General features: G+C 39.3%; 1 non-coding gene across 1 annotated transcript; it reads left to right on the top strand.

Annotated features, from left to right (window-relative positions):
• Positions 1-19,280: 19,280 nt before the first annotated feature.
• LOC128279662 (small nucleolar RNA R71) lies at positions 19,281-19,387 on the top strand. Its single transcript, XR_008269861.1, has one exon. It is a non-coding gene; the product is annotated as a small nucleolar RNA R71 (small nucleolar RNA).
• Positions 19,388-20,564: the final 1,177 nt, after the last annotated feature.

The following is a 20,564-nucleotide window of genomic DNA, read 5'->3' on the forward strand; positions in this document are numbered from 1 at the left end:
CGAGTACTAGTATTTACTTCCTTTTTATTATCTAGCCTAAAAATTAAGAGGTTTGGTTATCTAAACTAATTACTAACTAAGAATGCACAGAAAGAAAATTTGGGAAAATACTTTTGGGAAAATTCGATTGATTAAGACAATACCTAAGGTAAAATCCACCTAGACTTCACTTGTTGTTTGACTTTGAATCAGACGATTTATTCATTTGATTTGGTCCGTAGAAATTCCTAAGTTATATTATTATCTCTCTCGAGACTAATAACGTCTAAACCTAGGTTGAATAATTGAAATCTCTTTCTAATTAACACCCTAGAATTGCATTAACTCGATCTATGGATTCCCTTATTAGGTTTCACCCTAATCCAGCAAAATCTTATCACCCTATCTCTAGGCGTGCAATAACTCCGCTTAATTATGAAAAAATTACTCTTAGACAGGGTCTATTTCTCCTTTCAATAAGAGCTTAACTTGAATCAATATCCTGGAATATCAAAACAAGAATTAAGAACACATAATTAAGAATAGGACAAATATTTATCATACAATTTAGATAATAATAACAAGATCCGTCTTAGGTTTTATTTCCCTTAGGTATTTAGGGGCTTTAGTTCATACTTATGTGAAGATAACAAAACATAAGAAAACCCAAAACTCCTGAAGGAACTTTGTAACACCCCAAACCTGGCCCTGACGTTATGGCCGAATCTGGCATGTCACATTGAAATGTTTTGGTGAAAACCTTGTTTTCATTGAAAACCCTTCATTGAAAAGAAATACAAACCCTTAATAAACTTATTAAACTCTCTTTTCAATCACAAAAACCTATTTATAACATATGATTTTATGGAAACCTGTCATTTTAAAATTTAGTTGCGGAAATGTAGTATAAGAAAAAGCTATTGCTTAGAAAAATCCATGTTCAACTTCTCGTAATTACAACGCATAAAAATAACAATCCACACAATAACAAAAAGGAAGCCTTATTACATTCCGGTCCAAAAAGTACTTAATAAAATAAAGAACTTATATGCTTTTAAAAGATAAACAAGTCCAAGTTGTCTTCCTAGCTGGCCACCCAGACTTCCTCCAAACATCGAACCTTCTACTAAGCATCACCTGAAAATAAAATAAAAGAGGGGGTGAGTTTTCACAAACTCAGTGTGTACAACCCTCGACAAGTAACAAGCATTCAATATTCACCATACATCAAACATGTAATGCAATGTAGTGCCATCCCATCCCAATAATTCATCCACTACACACCAACTTCGTCCCCCGATATACATCATGTGGGGATATAAATATCAACCCACCCAACCGATACACATCCATGGTAGCCCGGTTGCGAAACTACCTTCATTTATACATTGGGCCTAAAAGCCGTCGGTGGATCCACGATTGTCAACCAACCATGCGATCCTCATATACTTCCTCCATTCCATATTTCCCAACCCATATGCAACCTAAGCAGAATATCATATGTATGCAGTCGATATGCATGTCATATCCATAAAACTTACATTCAACACATAGGGTTATTTTGGTCATCTTCGCCCTTAGGGGCATTTCAATAATTTTCCCATTATTACAGTTTTCACTTACCTTGGCCCGTTAACAAATCCCGTTAGCTAAGATGAACGAATACAATGCACCAGGTAGGATTCCAGAGAAAAGAAGTTGAGTCATTAAGACCGCTTATGTACCAAGCTCTCTTTAGATCCAATCCTAGACATGCATATACCCGTTCCCACACCTTAACCCTATGACTTGTCCACGGTCACATTAAATTAATTAAGTTTTATGTAGTCATCATATACTAGACCCAAATCCCCTTACAAAGCCCAGACAAATTCACATACCTGTATATGGCCCACTAGACCCAATTATATTCACATGGCCCATTAGGCCAAAATCACATTCATATGGCCCTTTAGGCCCAAATCACATTTATGTGGCCCATTAGGCCCAAATCACATTATATTCATGCTCACATATGAATTTCTATCACATAGCATCAATGATCAATTTTTGGCCTATTATAGGCCCAACAGCCCATTGGGCCCATTAAGCCTATTCTGGCCCGGTTGGCCAATTCACAGCCCAAGTCCATGGAGTCTCCCATGGGCCTCAGATAACCTATCAGTTTTCTCCTCACGAGTGTTCGCGCACTCGCAAGACTACCTAGCCAAACTTTCGGCATTTCAGCATTTCGGCATTTCGACTTTTGTTGATTCCCTTGTGTGTGCAGTGTATGTACACACTTGGAAATAAAGCACGCTGCGATTTCCTTAGCCCCAAACCTACAATCGATATCACCCTTCAATTAATCGTATGCTTAATACATATTTTACCCAAAAATCAAAACCTTACCTTAACCTTACATTGAACACCAATCCCTAATAGCTTTTCCTTGATCATGTACTCCTTAGATCTGCATTAATCTTACTCATTAAAACCAAATACTAGGGGACTAGCATCCAACATAATTCACCCCCTTATCTCACTTAATATCATTCGACCAACCTTAGCCAATAAGAGAGAAATACTTACCAAAACGCAAAACACCTAAGGAGTAATTCGGTAGAGAGCTAAAGTCCGAGATCCGGTAATAATTCCCTACCAAAGTTGATTAGAAAGAGTGAGGGAGGGGAGTAATTGGTATTAACAATATTAGCCGAAAAAGAAATAAGGTACTTACCCTAAAAGAGTAATCGGTCCAAGGGAGATTCGACTTTTTAGCTTTCAAACTAATATGGTGAATAAGGTTTATTTGGCACAAATTAAAGAAGAAGGGTAGAAGAAGGAATCGGCTAACCCAAAGGATAAATCAAAAGAGATCTGAGGAGAGAAAGAATGGCAAAAGAATCAGCTAGCAAAGATGGAAAAGCCAATCGGAACTAAAAAAAAATTAAATAATTTGGCGTTAGCCCAGGACCCTTAAACACAACACATATTTATAGCCTCTATCCAAATTGCCTGCCCCTCAATTCCCAATTCAACTCCATCACTTCCCCCTTCTCATCTCCTTATTTTTCTCCCTGATAACTCCCCAATCTATTTCCTAAATTTTCTTTTCTAAACACTCCCCTTAGAGTCCATCTTCATGACACTTCCAACCTTCTAGAAGGCCAAAATTAAACTCCTAAAAATACTAAGCTAGGATTCAAACCTCGGATCTCCTTGTTATCCACTAACGCGACCTCCCTACACCCTAAGTGGAGTCACTTAGCCACTCCTCCACAATGCTTTTTGATGCCATTCTCCCCTATCTTTATTTAAAAGCCCAATTACTTGGCATCAGGGTTCTTTTAATAATTTAATTAAAATTCCTCCACCACAAAACTCGAACCCAAAACTTCTCCAACACACCTAGACACTTCATATTCCTTAAACCCTTAAAGCCAACATGTCATTTGTCATTTTCTTTCTCACCTAAACATTTTATGAAACCCAAAGCCCAAAGCTCAATTCATCTAGGCCCAAAATTCGGGGCGTTACAAACTTGAAGGGAGATATTCAGTCTTGATGATGAATCCGGCTTCTAAGATGGATCAATAGGCTTTCCTTGAGTAATTCCTTGCTTCCTACTCTATGTCCCCCTTCTAAGTGCCTCATCAGGTGTTTAAATAGGCTTTAGAATGCCTAATAGCCCCAAAAATTGGCCTTTTCTGAATAGGGTTATACTTGGGCTCGGCAGAGACACGCCTGTGTGACATGGTCGTGTGCGATTACTCAAGCCCGTGGTCAACGCTGTTGAACTGGCACGGGCATGTAGTATACCCGTTAAGTCGTGCTTCAATCCTGCTAAAAGGACACGGCCATGTGACACGGCCGTGTGACATGCCCGTGTGAGAAAATCTAGGCCGTGTTGATTTCCCACGTGGGTCCATTTTCTCCATTTTCGGCCCGTTTCTCGCTTTTTTTACTCTCCTATGCTCACCTAAGTATAAAACATGAAATTAAAGGATTAGGAGCATTGAATTTACCAATTTTAAGGAGAAACCATCCATAAACGTGCTAAGCATGGGATAAAAATATGTATAAATTATGGTTTATCAAATACCCCCACACTTAAGCATTTGCTTGTCCTCAAGAAAAAAATCCTCAACTCATAATCAAAATAAATTCTTCTCAATTTATAATCCCTATCAATAATATCTCAAAATAATCCATAAGTACTCATACATTGAAAATTCAACTAAAAGTACATCAAAGTTTCAAACATTCCAAGTTGAGCATTTTATCACGAAAACATAGGTGTCTCCCCTTATCTAAGTTATTACCTTTGATCAAAATATCATAGAGTTTAACATCCTCACTAAAGATTCACTCAAATCACTCATGGTGTTTAAGGACCTCAATGAAATCACTCATTAGTCAATATGAAAAGTTATTACCATAGGCTTGCTTGAAAATCAAATCTCCACCACTATATATTGAGTTGATATATCAATCAAAAAGGTTTTTTTAGAGGGTTGTAACGTGGCTTTGGTTAGGGGGTGTGGTCACAAGCTAAAATGTTAGAATAGAGATTGAATTGAAAAATTACCTAGCTAGAAAAATAACTAGTCATCAGTTGAATACAAGTGAGCATCTTCTCAAAATATGGAATTAACACTGAAGCTCAAAAATGTCGAATTACTACTAATATGTATGTAAGTATTTTTTTTAGAACAAGTCAAATATTTAGAAGCATAAAACATAACTAAGAAATTTGTTCAAATCAAATCTCGACAAAAATAGGGATCAAATTAGGGGATTTCAACAATAATGGGTTATGGGTTAATACTGAAGGTAAATCAATTAATGGTTTGTTAGGCTCAAAAGGGGTTCACTAAAGGTCATTATGGAGGTAGGATTTTGTGGAGTGAGTGGGTTAAACCTAAGTGCCTTTATCATCTTGACATATCAAATCAAATGGTGTGGTCTTGACATGCATAATCAAGCAAGTTCTAGAATAACAAATCAAAACTGACGCACTCATAATGAAAGTGAGCATGAAAGGAATAAAATATGCTCTAAAGGCTCAAGATATCACAAAAATTATGGCTTTTTGATGTTCAAACTTGTGAATTTCAACTCAAGATAATACGTAAACTTAGGGAAACAACCTAAAAGTTTTTAATTCTTCAAAAAACAACTTATCATGCTTGATTCCCTAATGTCTTAAAGTTTAAACAATCAATGCATAAATACCTATGTTTTAATTCAAGACATATCAATAAAAATCGTAAATTAATCAAAATTTATTCTAATAGTGATATGAGTGATTCATATGAGAATAAGACAAAATTCAGGGATTTCTAATGATGGTATAAAATACCCCTCACACTTAAGATGTACATTGTCCTTAATGTACAAAGAAAGATATATTGACAAAGATAGATTTATAATCATAAGATAGGGAGAGAAGTGGAACTTCCTGAACGATGAATGAACTCTATGAATTGGAGTCATGGAGAATAAACAGCCAAAGCAATGATGAGGGTGGAGGAGGATACTCCAGTGGTAGTAGAGGTTCATTAGTCCATAAGTCCTGCGCTGTTGGAGTTTTTAGTTCTTGTTTGATGATAAGCTTTGGAGATCTTTATGACTGTAATAAAATCAGGAACTCTTTAGGAAATATAATGAAGCATATTTACTCGTAATGAAATAGCCGAAAATATAAATTTTAAAAACTCAAGATAAAATAGATTTAACAGGAAATAAAAAGTATTTTCAAAATATAAAGATAAAGCTAAAATAGATAATAGGTGTTTATAGAGAAATTGGGGTACATGGTCGTGGTATTGTGACAGTGTTGACCACGAGGCTGGGCACGGATGTGTCGAACGCCCGTGCTAAACTGACAGGTTTGCCCACGGTTTCAAAACACGGGCGTGTCCCACGCCCGTGTTATTTTGGCAGTTTCGCCCACGGCCATGTCGCACGACCGTGGCAACTTGTTGCATCCCGTGTTGAGGAAAAAAATTTTTGCCCTATTTTCACACGGCTGCAGCGCACGGCCGTGTTGCATCCCATAGTATGTGCATGGCATACGGCACACCCGTGTGCCTAGCTGTGTGGTTTTGAAAATCTTGTGTTTAGTGACTCAATCAGTGAATTTAATGTTAGATGTTAAAAACTAAAATTTGAAAGAAATTAACACTGTTAGTGCTCGGGTTGCCTCTCGAGAAGCGCTTATTTATAGTCTAAGCTCGACTTACCTCTCTTTTACGTGGTCAAGGTGGTGCGAGGAATTTACACTCCTCATCCTTGCTATCAACTTTATCAACATAAGGTTTAAGACGGGTATTGTTTACCTTAAATCTGCCGAATTTGGATTGAATTACCTCGACTGTACCATATGGGAAAATACTAAGTACCGTAGGAGGAATTTCTTCATTAGGTTCAGGAGTGGCAATGCGAGGATCTGCTGCATCTAGTAGTACTTTGTCTCCAACCTTAAGTTGATTTGGTGAGGTATTGAGCTTGTCTTGGCTTGGTTTCGATTTATCAGGTGTTCCCAATTTTTGTGTCTGCCATTGATCTAGCTTCTTGATTTGTAGCCTTCGTTCTTCATAGATAGGTCATTTGTTGTTGTTTGAACTCGGCTTATATGTGTTCTTCGAAATTGTTTCCTGCATAGAGGGTGTCACCACATGATCCATACTAGTAGAATGATTTATACAACCACCTTCAATTTTTAATGTGTTACTTGAATTATGAGCTTGAAGGGTGATTGTTTCGTCTCCCACACGAAGTGTGAGTTCACCTGTACCAACATCAATAACGGTTCTAGTAGTCGCTAAAAAGGGTTGTCCTAAAATTAAAGGTGCGTTACTATCCTCTTCCATGTCTAGAACAACAAAGTCTACTAGGTATATAAATTTATCGATCTTAACAAGAACATCTTCAATGATACCCCTAGGAAATCTAATGGTTTTATCAGCCAATTGAATTCTCATCCCAATTTTTTTGGGTTTCCCAAGACCTAGCTATTTAAACATTTTATAAGGCATAACATTAATGCTTGCCCCTAAGTCAGCCAATGCATTATGAACATCTAAACTACCAATTGAACAAAGAATCGTAAAACTCCCTAGATCCTTCAATTTTTTGGGTAGCTTATTCTGTAATATGGCTGAGCAAACTACATTCAACTCCACATGGGACACCTCATCCAACTTTCGTTTATTTGTTAAAAGCTCCTTTAAAAACTGGACTGCGTTTGGCATCTGGGAAAGGGCTTTAATAAACGGTAAGTTAATATGTAGTTTCTTTAAAAGTTTAAAAAATTTACCAAATTGTTCGACTGATTGATTTTTCCTTGTCGCATTGGGGTATGGCTTACGAGGTTTATATTCTGTACTCACTGGTTTTAGGTCATTTCGGCCTACCTCATTCTTACCTTTGCTTACCATCGTTTCTGGCCTTCGTTTTGTAACTAACCCTTCCTTGTGACAGCCCAAAATTGACCCTAGTCGGGATGTGGTTTCGGGACCACAAAACCGAGGCATAAAAATAATTTAAAATTTATTTTGATGCCTATGATATGTGTTAATTTGTGTGTGACATTTTTGATGTTTCGATTTAGTGTTATAAATGCGAATTTCACTAGAAAGGACCTAGTAGTGAACTTTGAAAGTATGATGGGGAAATGTGTGATGACTAGTTGCTCATGCATGCAAAAATAAGGGATTTGCATGTCAAATTTCCCCAACATGAAGTGGCCGCCATGGCAAGAGAGGATGGGCAAAACATGTCATGAAACATGTTTTGTTGGTGCATTAGGGAGAAATAATAAACAAAGGTGTATGGGTAAGAAAAGAATGAAAAAAAAATGTGTGTGAGTGAGGTATTCCCCCCCCCCATTGCCGTGAGTTGTAGAGAAGGAAAGAAAAAAATTTTGTTCATCCTTTCTTTGAGCCAAAACTAAGAAAGAGGGAGGAGTTTTGCTTCATGCTTGGTTTGGAAGAGATCTAGGAGGAGATTTGGCTAAGTTTGCATCAAGATTAAGGTATGTATGAGGTTGTGTTAGGAGTTTCATGCATGTTTTGGTTGCTAACTTGATGTGCATGTTAGCCATGGCTCAAATCTTTGTTAAGCCATGGAAATGGTATTTGGCCAAAGTTGTTATGGTGATAAAGCCATTGCATGCTAAGTGTGAAGCTTGATGATGATGCATGCAATGATGGATTGTCTACTCTTGAGTAAGATTTTGAGCTTTCTTTTGTTCTATCATGATTGAAGTTGAAAAGGAGCATGATTGTCATATTCGGCCATGATGCATTCATGAGCATGGTTCATGCTTCTTGCATGTTAGTTAAAATTTGTGTTTTGGATGGCTATGGACACCTTGAAATTCGGCCATGCTCATATATGTATATATATGTTTGCACATGATGTTTTGGTTATGAAGGAAGTGATGAATAAGTTTGTTTAAAGAAGAAGATGTTGAAGAATAATTGTGAAATTTGCAAGCACAATTCGGCCTAGCACACATATAAGTGCTTGATGCTATATTATAAGTTTTGAGCCACAATATGCAAAGCATTAACTAGTAAAATGCATGCTGTTTTTGTGAGGTATTAAGTGCATAATTGGCCTCAACATGTACATGAATATTCGCCTTGGGTAGCCTATTGAAGGCCTTAGCATTTCCTTGATGCTCGAATAAATTGTATTGAATTGCTTGATGTAGTATAAAATGTGCATGACCATTGTGTATTCAAGCTAAAGGGTGGCCATATGACCATTTAAACTCCTTGTCATATTCGGCCATAAGCTAGCACAATGAGGTTTTAATAAATTGAATTTGTTTGAATTAGCTCAAGAGCTTAGAGGGCCACAATTGGACAAGGGGAAGGAGAAAGTGATCGAATAGCCGAAAAAGCCGTTCGACAACATCCGAGGTAAGTCCTCAAGAAGTGACCCTACTTGAATTATGTGAAATAAAGTATGGATGTGTATTGATTATTGATTATGTGTGCATGAGTATTTGAATTCTACCCGGCTAAGTCCCGAAGGCGAATATGCTTGTGACTATAATTGCGTTTGAGCCTTAGTAACGAAAATGAAATATGTATGTCCAATGATAATTGATGTATGTGTTCATGGGAAATTGAATGATATCCGGGCTAAACTCAAGACAATTATGCTGAAATTATATCCGGTTAAGACCAAGGCAATTGTGCTAGTGGCTACATCCGGCTAAGACCAAGGCATTAAATGCGAGACATTCTATCCGGCTAAGACCAAGGCATTTGTGCACATGGTTATATCCGGTTATATTCAAGAATCTTGGGCTGGAGGTGAGTGTTGGTTGCTGTAATAAATTCAATGAGTACACTCAAAAAGCCCAAAGAATGAGGTACGTTTATATGTGCATTGAAAGTCGACATGTTTGAGCAACATTCGCTCAATCGACTAATGAATTTCAGTTATTGAATTGATTGATACTTTGTGAAATTATATAATGATGAAGTGTGAAGTAAGAATGTGTATTAATGAAATGATGCATTTGGCTATGTGAATGTATTGCTGTAATTAGAGTTGATTATATTCCTTGAGACTTACTAAGCATAAAATGCTTACCCGTTGCTTTGGCTCTCGGTTTTCTAGATTTCGCTCAAGCAATCGGATTTGGGATCGTTGAAGTCAAGTCATCCACACTATCAAGCCTCCATTTTGGTATAAATTTTGGTTGAACTTGAGATGGCATGTATAGGACTACCCTTGTTGGTTAAATATGTTGTGATGTATATATGTACGGCCATGCTAAAATGGCTCAAAAAGGAAGCATGAACTTAGACTATTTGTGGTTTGTATGTATATATTTGGTGTCATGATGTGGCAATGGATTGGAAATGGGAATGTTGGTCACATGATCAGCCATTGGCATGGTTAAAATGATCATATATGAACCTATGTATGGCAAGACTAGTTGGTTCATGGAGACTACCAAATAGGTAAGACCTACCTTAAAAACAGATGCTGCCAGCTGCAGTGACGTGAATGTGAAAAATCACCAAAATTTGTAGGAATGGTATTAAATAGTGAATAAGATATGTAAATGAACCTTGATGAGTCTATTTTCATATGGAAGAAACGAAATGGTCATAGGAGTTACATGTTAAGAGATATTAAGGCTATTGTGAGACAGGGCCAGAACGGTTTCTGGGTCCCCTGTCGCAACTTTAAAAATTTACTATAAATTATCCAGAAAGAATTAGGAGTCATGCCTTATATTTACAGATTCCACTTTTAGTCTAGTTTCATTAGAAACAAACGGCACCAGTGTTAAAGCCCTGTACGGAGAGATATTCAAGTTATAATGCGCGAAGGTCAGAGCAGTCGATCCCTGTAACATGGGTGACTTTAACTAATAAACTGTACCAATTGGCCCGACCAAAAATTATAGAAATAAATCCATGGATGGATATATGAGTCTAAATTCAGGGAAAATTTACGAAACCAGTTTCCGAGTTTTGAAACTCGAGATATGATTTTAAGGCGACAGTGACGCAGTTTTCCAGCCTGACTGGAAATGTCAAATTGGTGGGCAAAACATGTGAACTTGGCACCGTTAACCCCTCGTGTCCGACAACCGCGATGGTCTCGGGTTTGGGGTGTTACAATTTTATTGGTATCGAGCCACGGTTTAGTCGATTCTAGGACTACCGTGATGTGTTTGGGGTCTAGCTATACATGCCATTAAATGATGAATCGATAGTGTGGTGATTTCGACAATTTGACTTTGTGTTTGTTTATAGCAATGGATCCCGATCCCAACCGAAAGCGATAGCTGATGATGTGGAGAGTGTGGCGCCTGCTCGCGCAAGGGACAGCGCCGGCGGACTCTCAACCTATGGCCAGCAATCCGAATGACGAGGCTAGGCAAGCCTTTTATAGTGTGATGAACGAATGGTTTAATCAATACATTCGAACTAACACTACTGTTCCACAACCTCCATTCCCGACAAATGCAACCCCACACCTACAATACCTCCGTGATGACCAAATAAGGTCAAGTAAGCCCCAATCGATAGGATTCGAAAACATGGGGCCACTGAATTTAAGGCTACGGATGATGATGATGCCGAAGCGAGCTGAATTTTGGTTGGATAACACTATCCGGTGCTCGATGAGCTATCCAGACACCGATGAGTGCTTAAAGTGTACCATCTCCTTGCTACGTGAGTCCGCCTACTATTGGTGGAGTACTCGACTTGTGGTGCCTAGAGAGCAAGTGACTTGGGAATTCTTTCAAACCGAGTTCAAAAAGTATATCATCGAGATTCATCGACCAAAAGCGGAGGGAATTTCTTGATCTTAAGCAAGGTTCTATGTCCGTTACTGACTACGAACGAAAGTTTGTGAGGCTTAGCCAGACGCGAGAATGCATTTCGTCCGAAGCTATTATGTGTAAACGCCGAGGATGGGCTGAATGATGATATAAGGATGTTTGTTGGCATTCTCGAGATACGAGAGTTCGTAGTACTTGTTGAGCGAGCTTGTAAAGTCAAGAGCATAGAAAGGAGAAACAAAAAGCTGATGTGAGAACGGAGAATTCGAAGAGGTCCTCGGAAAGTCTCTTCAACAAGCATCGAAGAGATTTCGAGATGATGCGAGCCGGTCTAAAGGCGTTTGGGCTTTTCTAGACGAGGACGCGATCGACCCCTGTGACCACACGAGTCACTTCGATCGCATGATGGTGGAAATGATCGCCGAGAGAGGGCGGAGTGTCCACATTGTGGCAAATGGCATTCGGGAGCTGTTGGTTTCGTGATCGCTCCTGCTATAAGTGTGGATCGGCCGACCACTTTATGAAGGATTGCCCGAGGATGCTTGAGCAGAATGTGAGTCGAGTGGAAACCCGGTGCTACCATCGCCGAGGTAGGCCACCTAGAAATATGGGCAATGTCGGTGGCGGTCGAGAGGATCTAGAGATGCTACCATCGATCCGAGGCTCGTGCTCTGCAAGGACTTATGCCATACGCGCACGTGAGGATGCTGCCTCTCGGATGTCATTACGGTACTTTCACTCTTTTCAATACAAATGTGATTACTTTGATTGACCCCGGTTCTACTCATTCATATATATGTGAAACCTTAGCATCCAAAGAAGACTTTGCCTATTGAGTCTACTGAGTTTGTAATTCGGGTGTCAAACCCCTTGGGTCATTACGTGCTTGTCAACAAAGTGTGCAAGAAAAGTCCCCTAGTGTTCCGAGGTTCTTGTTTTCCGGCGGACTTGATGCTTTTGTCGTTCGATGAGTTCGACGTTATTCTTGGTTTGGATTGGTTGACCATGCACGATGCGGTTGTAAATTGCAAGAGCAAGACTATCGATTTGAGGTGCGCGAATAATGAAATAATTCGGGTTGAGTCTACGGACTTAAAGGGTTGCCATTGTAATATCGCGATGTTGGCCCGTAAATATGTAAGAAAAGGGTGCGGCGTACCTTGCGTACGTGCTCGATGACAAGGAATTAGAAAAGAAACCCGAATCTGTGCCCGTGGTTTGTGAATACCCGGATGTTTTCCCCGAAGAATTGCCGGGTTTACCACCTGTTCGGGAAATAGAATTTGGCATCGAATTGGTACCTGGTACCACTCCAATTTCGATAGCTCCGTATCGTATGGCACCAACGGAATTAAAGGAGTTGAAAGCTCAGTTGCAAGAATTGGTGGATAGAGGTTTTGCTCGCCCGAGTTTTTCGCCTTGGGGTGCGCCAGTGTTGTTCGTGAAGAAGAAGGATGGAACCATGCGGCTGTGCATCGACTATCGTCAGCTTAATAAAGCGACGATAAAGAACAAGTATCCGTTGCCACGTATTGATGACTTGTTCGATCAACTGAAGGGAGCCTCGGTATTCTCGAAAATAGATTTGAGATCGGGCTATTATCAATTGCGAATCCGAGATTCGGACGTGCCCAAGACTGCCTTCAGAACGAGATATGGTCACTATGAGTTCCTAGTGATGCCGTTTGGGCTCACTAATGCCCTCGGTATTTATGGATTTGATGAATCGGATCTTTAGACCATATTTGGATCGATTCAGTAGTCGTGTTTATTGATGACATCTTGGTCTATTCAAGAAATGAGACCGAACATGCTTGAACACCGCGTTAGTGCCGCAAATTTTACGGATAAGCAATTATATGCTAAGTTCAAGCAAGTGTGAGTTCGTTAAGAGAGGTTAGCTTCTTGGGTCATGTGGTATCAGCATCGGGTATTCGAGTCGACCGAATAAAATTTCAGCCATACTTAATTGGAAGCCTCCAGAAATATTACCGAGGTTCGAGTTTTTGGGGCTTGCTTAGGTTATTACCGACGATTTGTAAAGGATTCTCAACGATAGCCACGCCGATGACGGCTACTCCAAAAGGATGTTAAGTTCGAATGGACGGAGAAATGTCAAAAAGTTTCGATCAATCGAAAACTTATCGATTGAAGCCCCAATTCTAGTGCAACCCGAGTCGCAAAGAGTTTGTCATCTATAGCGACGCCTCCTACTTGGATTAGGTTGTGTATTGATGCAAGAGGGTCGAGTTGTGGCCTATGCGCCGAGGCAATTAAAGCCACATGAGAAAAATTATCCGACTCATGATCTCGAATTGGCCGCCATCGTGTTCGCCTTAAAAATATGGCGACATTACTTATTTGGTGAAAGGTGCCATGTGTACTCGGATCACAAGAGTCTCAAATATCTGATGACCCAAAGAGACTTAAATCTGCGACAAAGACGTTGGCTCGAGCTGTTAAAGGATTATGAGCTGATCATTGACTATTACCCGGGAAAGGCGAATGTGGTTGCGGATGCCTTGAGTCGTAAATCATTATTCGCTTTACGAGCGATGAACGTGCACTTGTCTGTCCAATCCGATAGTGTGTTAGTAGCTGAATTGAAAGCCAAACCACTATTGATACATCAAATTCGAGAAGCTCAGAAAGTCGACGACGAGTTGGCTGCAAAACGGGCTGAGTGTGTTCCGAACAAGGACTCGGAATTTCAAATCGACGATGATGATTGTTTGAGGTTCAAAAGTCGTCTGTGTGTTCCAAAGAATTCGGAACTCATTTCGATAATTCTGAATGAAGCCCATTGTAGCCGAATGGCAATCCACCCGGGGAGTACGAAGATGTACAATGATTTGAAACGTCGGTTTTGGTGGCATGATATGAAGCGAGACATCTCCGACTTTGTTTCGAGATGTTTAATATGTCAACAAGTGAAAGCGGAACATCAGGTGCCTTCAGGATTACTTCAGCCAATCACGATACCCGAGTGGAAATGGGATCGAGTCACAATGGACTTTGTATCCGGACTGCCATTGTCAGCAAGTAAGAAGGATGCGGTTTGGGTCGTGGTTGATAGATTGACTAAGTCGGCTCACTTTGTCCCCGTACGTACGGATTTTTCAATGGACAAATTAGCCCAATTGTACGTTTCTCAGATTGTGAGATTACACGGGGTGCCTATTTCCATCGTGTCGGATAGAGATCCGAGATTTACCTCACGATTTTGGAAAAAGTTGCAAGAAGCTTTGGGTACCAAGTTGCATTTTAGCACCGCCTTTCACCCCCAAACCGATGGTCAATCCGAGCGGATAATTCAGATACTTGAGGATATGTTAAGATGTTGCGTCCTCGAGTTTAGTGGTTCATGGGAACGGTATTTGCTGTTGATTGAATTCGCTTATAACAACAGCTTTCAATCAAGTATTAAGATGGCACCCTACGAGGCTTTGTACGGTCGTAAATGCCGTACACCATTGTTTTGGATCGAGCTTGGTGAAAACAAGATTTTCGGTGGATTTGATTAGAGATGCTGAATGAAAGTGAAAGTAATCCATGAAAGTCTCGAAGATAGCCTCCGATCGTCGGAAGTCGACGCGAATCTGAAGCGTAAGGGTATCGAGTATCGTGGGTGATAAAGTGTTTCTCAAGGTATCGCCTTGGAAAAAGATACTCGATTCTACCGTAAGGGCAAGTGAGCCCGAGGTTCATTGGGCCATATGAGATATCCGAGCAAGTCGGTCCAATGGCATATCGTTTGATTTTGCCCCCGAACTCAAAAGGTTCACGATGTCTTTCACGCTTCGATGCTTTGACGCTATAGATCCGATCCATCGCACGTGATTAGTCCATCGAAATTGAAATTCAAGCTAATATGAGTTATGAGGAAGAACCGATTCGTATCCTATCACGAGAAGTGAAAGAGTTGCGAAACAAGCGGGTTCACTGGTGAAAGTGTTATGGCTCAAGCACGGATAGAAGAAGCTACTTGGGAGACCGAGAACTCTATGAAAGAGCGATATCCAAACCTATTTACCGATAAGATTTTCGGGACAAAAATTTCTTAAGTGGGGAGAGTTGTGACACCAAAATTGGCCCTAGTCGGGATGTGGTTTGGGACCACAAAACCGAGGCATAAAAATAATTTAAAATTTATTTTGATGCCTATGATATGTGTTAATTTGTGTGTGACATTTTGATGTTTCGATTTAGTGTTATAAATGCTAATTTCTCTAGAAAGGACCTAGTAGTGAACTTTGAAAGTATGATGGGGAAATGTGTGATGACTAGTTGCTCATGCATGCAAAATAAGGATTTGCATGTCAAATTTCCCCCAACATGAAGTGGCCGCCATGGCAAGAGAGGATGGGCAAAACATGTCATGAAACATGTTTTGTTGGTGCATTAGGGAGAAATAATAAACAAAGGTGTATGGGTAAGAAAAGAATGAAAAAAATGTGTGTGAGTGAGGTATTCCCCCATTGCCGTGAGTTGTAGAGAAGGAAAGAAAAATTTTGTTCATCCTTTCTTTGAGCCAAAACTAAGAAAGAAGGAGGATTTTTGCTTCATGCTTGGTTTGGAAGAGATCTAGGAGGAGATTTGGCTAAGTTTGCATCAAGATTAAGGTATGTATGAGGTTGTGTTAGGAGTTTCATGCATGTTTTGGTTGCTAACTTGATGTGCATGTTAGCCATGGCTCAAATCTTTGTTAAGCCATGGAAATGGTATTTGGCCAAAGTTGTTATGGTGATAAAGCCATTGCATGCTAAGTGTGAAGCTTGATGATGATGCATGCAATGATGGATTGTCTACTCTTGAGTAAGATTTTGAGCTTTCTTTTGTTCTATCATGATTGAAGTTGAAAAGGAGCATGATTGTCATATTCGCCATGATGCATTCATGAGCATGGTTCATGCTTCTTGCATGTTAGTTAAAATTTGTGTTTTGGATGGCTATGGACACCTTGAAATTCGCCATGCTCATATATGTATATATATGTTTGCACATGATGTTTTGGTTATGAAGGAAGTGATGAATAAGTTTGTTTAAAGAAGAAGATGTTGAAGAATAATTGTGAAATTTGCAAGCACAATTCGCCTAGCACACATATAAGTGCTTGATGCTATATTATAAGTTTTGAGCCACAATATGCAAAGCATTAACTAGTAAAATGCATGCTGTTTTTGTGAGGTATTATGCATAATTGGCCTCAACATGTACATGAATATTCGGCCTTGGGTAGCCTATTGAAGGCCTTAGCATTTCCTTGATGCTCGAATAAATTGTATTGAATTGCTTGATGTAGTATAAAATGTGCATGACCATTGTGTATTCAAGCTAAAGGGTGGCCATATGACCATTTAAACTCCTTGTCATATTCGACCATAAGCTAGCACAATGAGGTTTTAATAAATTGAATTTGTTTGAATTAGCTCAAGAGCTTAGAGGGCCACAATTGGACAAGGGAAGGAGAAAGTGATCGAATAGCGAAAAAGCCGCTCGACAACATCCGAGGTAAGTCCTCAAGAAGTGACCCTACTTGAATTATGTGAAATAAAGTATGGATGTGTATTGATTATTGATTATGTGTGCATGAGTATTTGAATTCTACCCGGCTAAGTCCCAAGGCGAATATGCTTGTGACTATAATTGCGTTTGAGCCTTAGTAACGAAAATGAAATATGTATGTCCAATGATAATTGATGTATGTGTTCATGGGAAATTGAATGATATCCGGCTAAACTCAAGACAATTATGCTGGAAATTATATCCGGTTAAGACCAAGGCAATTGTGCTAGTGGCTACATCCGGCTAAGACCAAGGCATTCGTGCGAGACATTCTATCCGGCTAAGACCAAGGCATTTGTGCACATGGTTATATCCGGTTATATTCAAGAATCTTGGGCTGGAGGTGAGTGTTGGTTGCTGTAATAAATTCAATGAGTACACTCAAAAGCCCAAAGAATGAGGTACGTTTATATGTGCATTGAAAGTCGACATGTTTGAGCAACATTCGCTCAATCGACTAATGAATTTCAGTTATTGAATTGATTGATACTTTGTGAAATTATATAATGATGAAGTGTGAAGTAAGAATGTGTATTAATGAAATGATGCATTTGGCTATGTGAATGTATTGCTGTAATTAGAGTTGATTATATTCCTTGAGACTTACTAAGCATAAAATGCTTACCCGTTGCTTTGGCTCTCGTTTTCTAGATTTCGCTCGAAGCAATCGGATTTGGGATCGTTGAAGTTGAAGTCATCCACACTATCAAGCCTCCATTTTGGTATAAATTTTTGGTTGAACTTGAGATGGCATGTATAGGACTGCCCCTTGTTGGTTAAATATGTTGTGATGTATATATGTATGGCCATGCGAAAATGGCTCGAAAAAGGAAGCATGAACTTAGACTATTTGTGGTTTGTATGTATATATTTGGTGTCATGATGTGGCAATGGATTGGAAATGGGAATGTTGGTCACATGATCAGCCATTGGCATGGTTAAAATGATCATATATGAACCTATGTATGGCAAGACTAGTTGGTTCATGGAGACTACCAAATAGGTAAGACCTACCTTAAAAACAGATGCTGCCAGCTGCAGTGACGTGAATGTGAAAAATCACCAAAATTTGTAGGAATGGTATTAAATAGTGAATAAGCTATGTAAATGAACCTTGATGAGTCTATTTTCATATGGACGAAATGAAATGGTCATAGGAGTTACATGTTAAGAGATATTAAGGCTATTGTGAGACAGGGCCAGAACGGTTTCTGGGTCCCCTGTCGCAACTTTAAAAATTTACTATAAATTATCCAGAAAGAATTATGAGTCATGCCTTATATGTACAGATTCCAATTTGAGTCTAGTTTCATTAGAAACAAACGACACCAGTGTTAAAGCCCTTTACAGAGAGATATTCAAGTTATAACGTGCGAAGGTCAGAGCAGTCGATCCCTGTAACATGGGTGACTTTAACTAATAAACTGTACCAATTGGCCCGACCAAAAATTCTAGAAATAAATCCATGGATGGATATGTGAGTCTAAATTCAGGGAAAATTTACGAAACCAGTTTCTGAGTTTTGAAACTCGAGATATGATTTTTAAGGCGACAGTGACGCAGTTTTCCAGCCTGACTGGAAATGTCAAATTGGTGGGCAAAACGTGTGAACTTGGCCTGTTAACCCCTCGTGTCCGACACCGGCGATGGTCTCGGGTTCGGGGTGTTACATTCCTCATCTTGAATGACAATCACGTTGAGTTGCTCCCTTGGGTTAGATTCAGTGTTGCTTGGAAGGCTACCTTGTGGTTGTTCAGAAATCAACTTGGCAAGCTGTCCAATCTGAGTTTCGAGCCCCTAAATTGATGCTTGTTGATTTTTGAGTGCCGTCTCGGTATTCTAAAAATGAGTTTCTAACACCGAGATGGATTTGGTTAGCATCTCCTCAAGGTTCGGCTTTTTCTCCTACTGGTACAGTAGTTGCTGAAAGCCTGGAGGGGGTGGTGGTCTTTGATTTCCTTGGCCTCTTCATGAAAAATTTGGGTGGTTCCTCCAACCTGCATTGTAAGTATTGCTATAAGGATTGTTTTGAGATCGAGGATTGTTACCCATGTAATTTAATTGCTCATTCTCCATGTTGTGGCCATAAGGTGGGTATTCTGAATTACTTGATCCACCTCCACTTGCTTCGCACTGCATTACTAGGTGAACCTGTGAAGAACTAAGAAAATTGTCAATTTTCTTATTCAAGAGTTCTACCTAATTAGAGGGCATGGTGACCGAATCGACGTTATAAATGCGAACTGTTTTCGTTGGCTTTGTCCTCATGACTTGCCACTGATAGTTATTTAGTGACATCTCCTCTATAAATTCATAGGCATCTTCAGGTGTCTTATTATTGATGGTTCCGCTAGCAGCTGCGTCAACCATCTGCCGAGTAGAAGGGTTCAAGCCATTGTGAAACGTTTAGACCTGTAGCCAGAGTGGTAACCCATGGTGAGGGCATCTTTGCTAAAGGTCCTTGTATCTCTCACATGCATCGTAGAGTGTTTATAAATCCATCTGCATAAAAGAAGAGATATCATTACGTAATTTAGCCGTTTTAGCCAGCGGAAAATATTTTAATAAAAACTCTTTGGTCATTTGTTCCCAAGTAGTGATTGACCCCCGTGGGAACGAATTCAACCACCGTTCAGCTTTTTTTCTCAATGAAAAAGGGAATAACCGAAGGCGAATGGCGTCGTCAGAAACGCCATTAATTTTAAATGTATCACATAGTTCCAAAAAGTTTGCCAAGTGAGCGTTGGGATCTTCTTGCTGCAAACCATCAAACTGAACAAATTGCTGTATCATTTGAATTGTGTTCAGTTTCTGTTCAAAAGCATTTGTAGCTACAGCAGGTTTAACTATGCTCGATTCAGTTCCTCTTAAAGAAGGTTTAGCATAATCATACATAGTGTGTGGACCAGGATTCTGATTAATAGCAATTACAGGAGGTAGCGGATTTTCTTGGTTTTTAGCCATCTCCTCAGTTGTGGTTGAAGTATCGTCCTCTTGCTCGTCCTCTGTGTATCGTAAGCTTCGCCTTATTTCTCTTCAGTTTCTGTGAACTGTGTGATCAAGCTCACTATGAAACAGTAACAGTCCTGACAGGTTTCTTCTAGTCATAAACTAGAAAAACCTGTCAAAAGAAAATAAATGAAGAATTAGAAAAGAAAAGAAAATTTTAAATTGCAATAAAAGTAAAATGGCTAAAGTAATAAAAATCGAATGTTCCTAATATCCTAGTTCCCCGGCAACGGTGCCAAAAACTTGATACGTGATAGTCGTGATAGGTTTTAAAGATTTATGAAAGAATCGTTCTTGAGACTAACTTATTATCACGATTAAGGTAAGTGTACCTATCGAACAGTAGTATAGTTCATCAAGACCGGATTGTCGAACCCAAAAGAACTATGAGCACTAGTATTTACTTCATTTTTATTATCTAGCCTAAAAATTAAGAGGTTTGGTTATCTAAACTAATTACTAACTAAGAATGCACAGAAAGAAAATTTGGGAAAATACTTTTGGGAAAATTCGATTGATTAAAGCAATACCTAAGGAAAAATCCACCTAGACTTCACTTGTTATTTGACTTTGAATCAGATGATTTATTCATTTGACTTAATCCATAGAAATCCCTAAGTTATATTATTATCTCTCTCGAGACTAATAAAGTCTAACCCTAGGTTGAATAATTGAAATATCTTTCAAATTAATACCCTAGAAT

This window comes from Gossypium arboreum, chromosome 8 (genome assembly GCF_025698485.1).
Source record: "Gossypium arboreum isolate Shixiya-1 chromosome 8, ASM2569848v2, whole genome shotgun sequence".
Lineage (NCBI taxonomy): Eukaryota > Viridiplantae > Streptophyta > Magnoliopsida > Malvales > Malvaceae > Gossypium > Gossypium arboreum.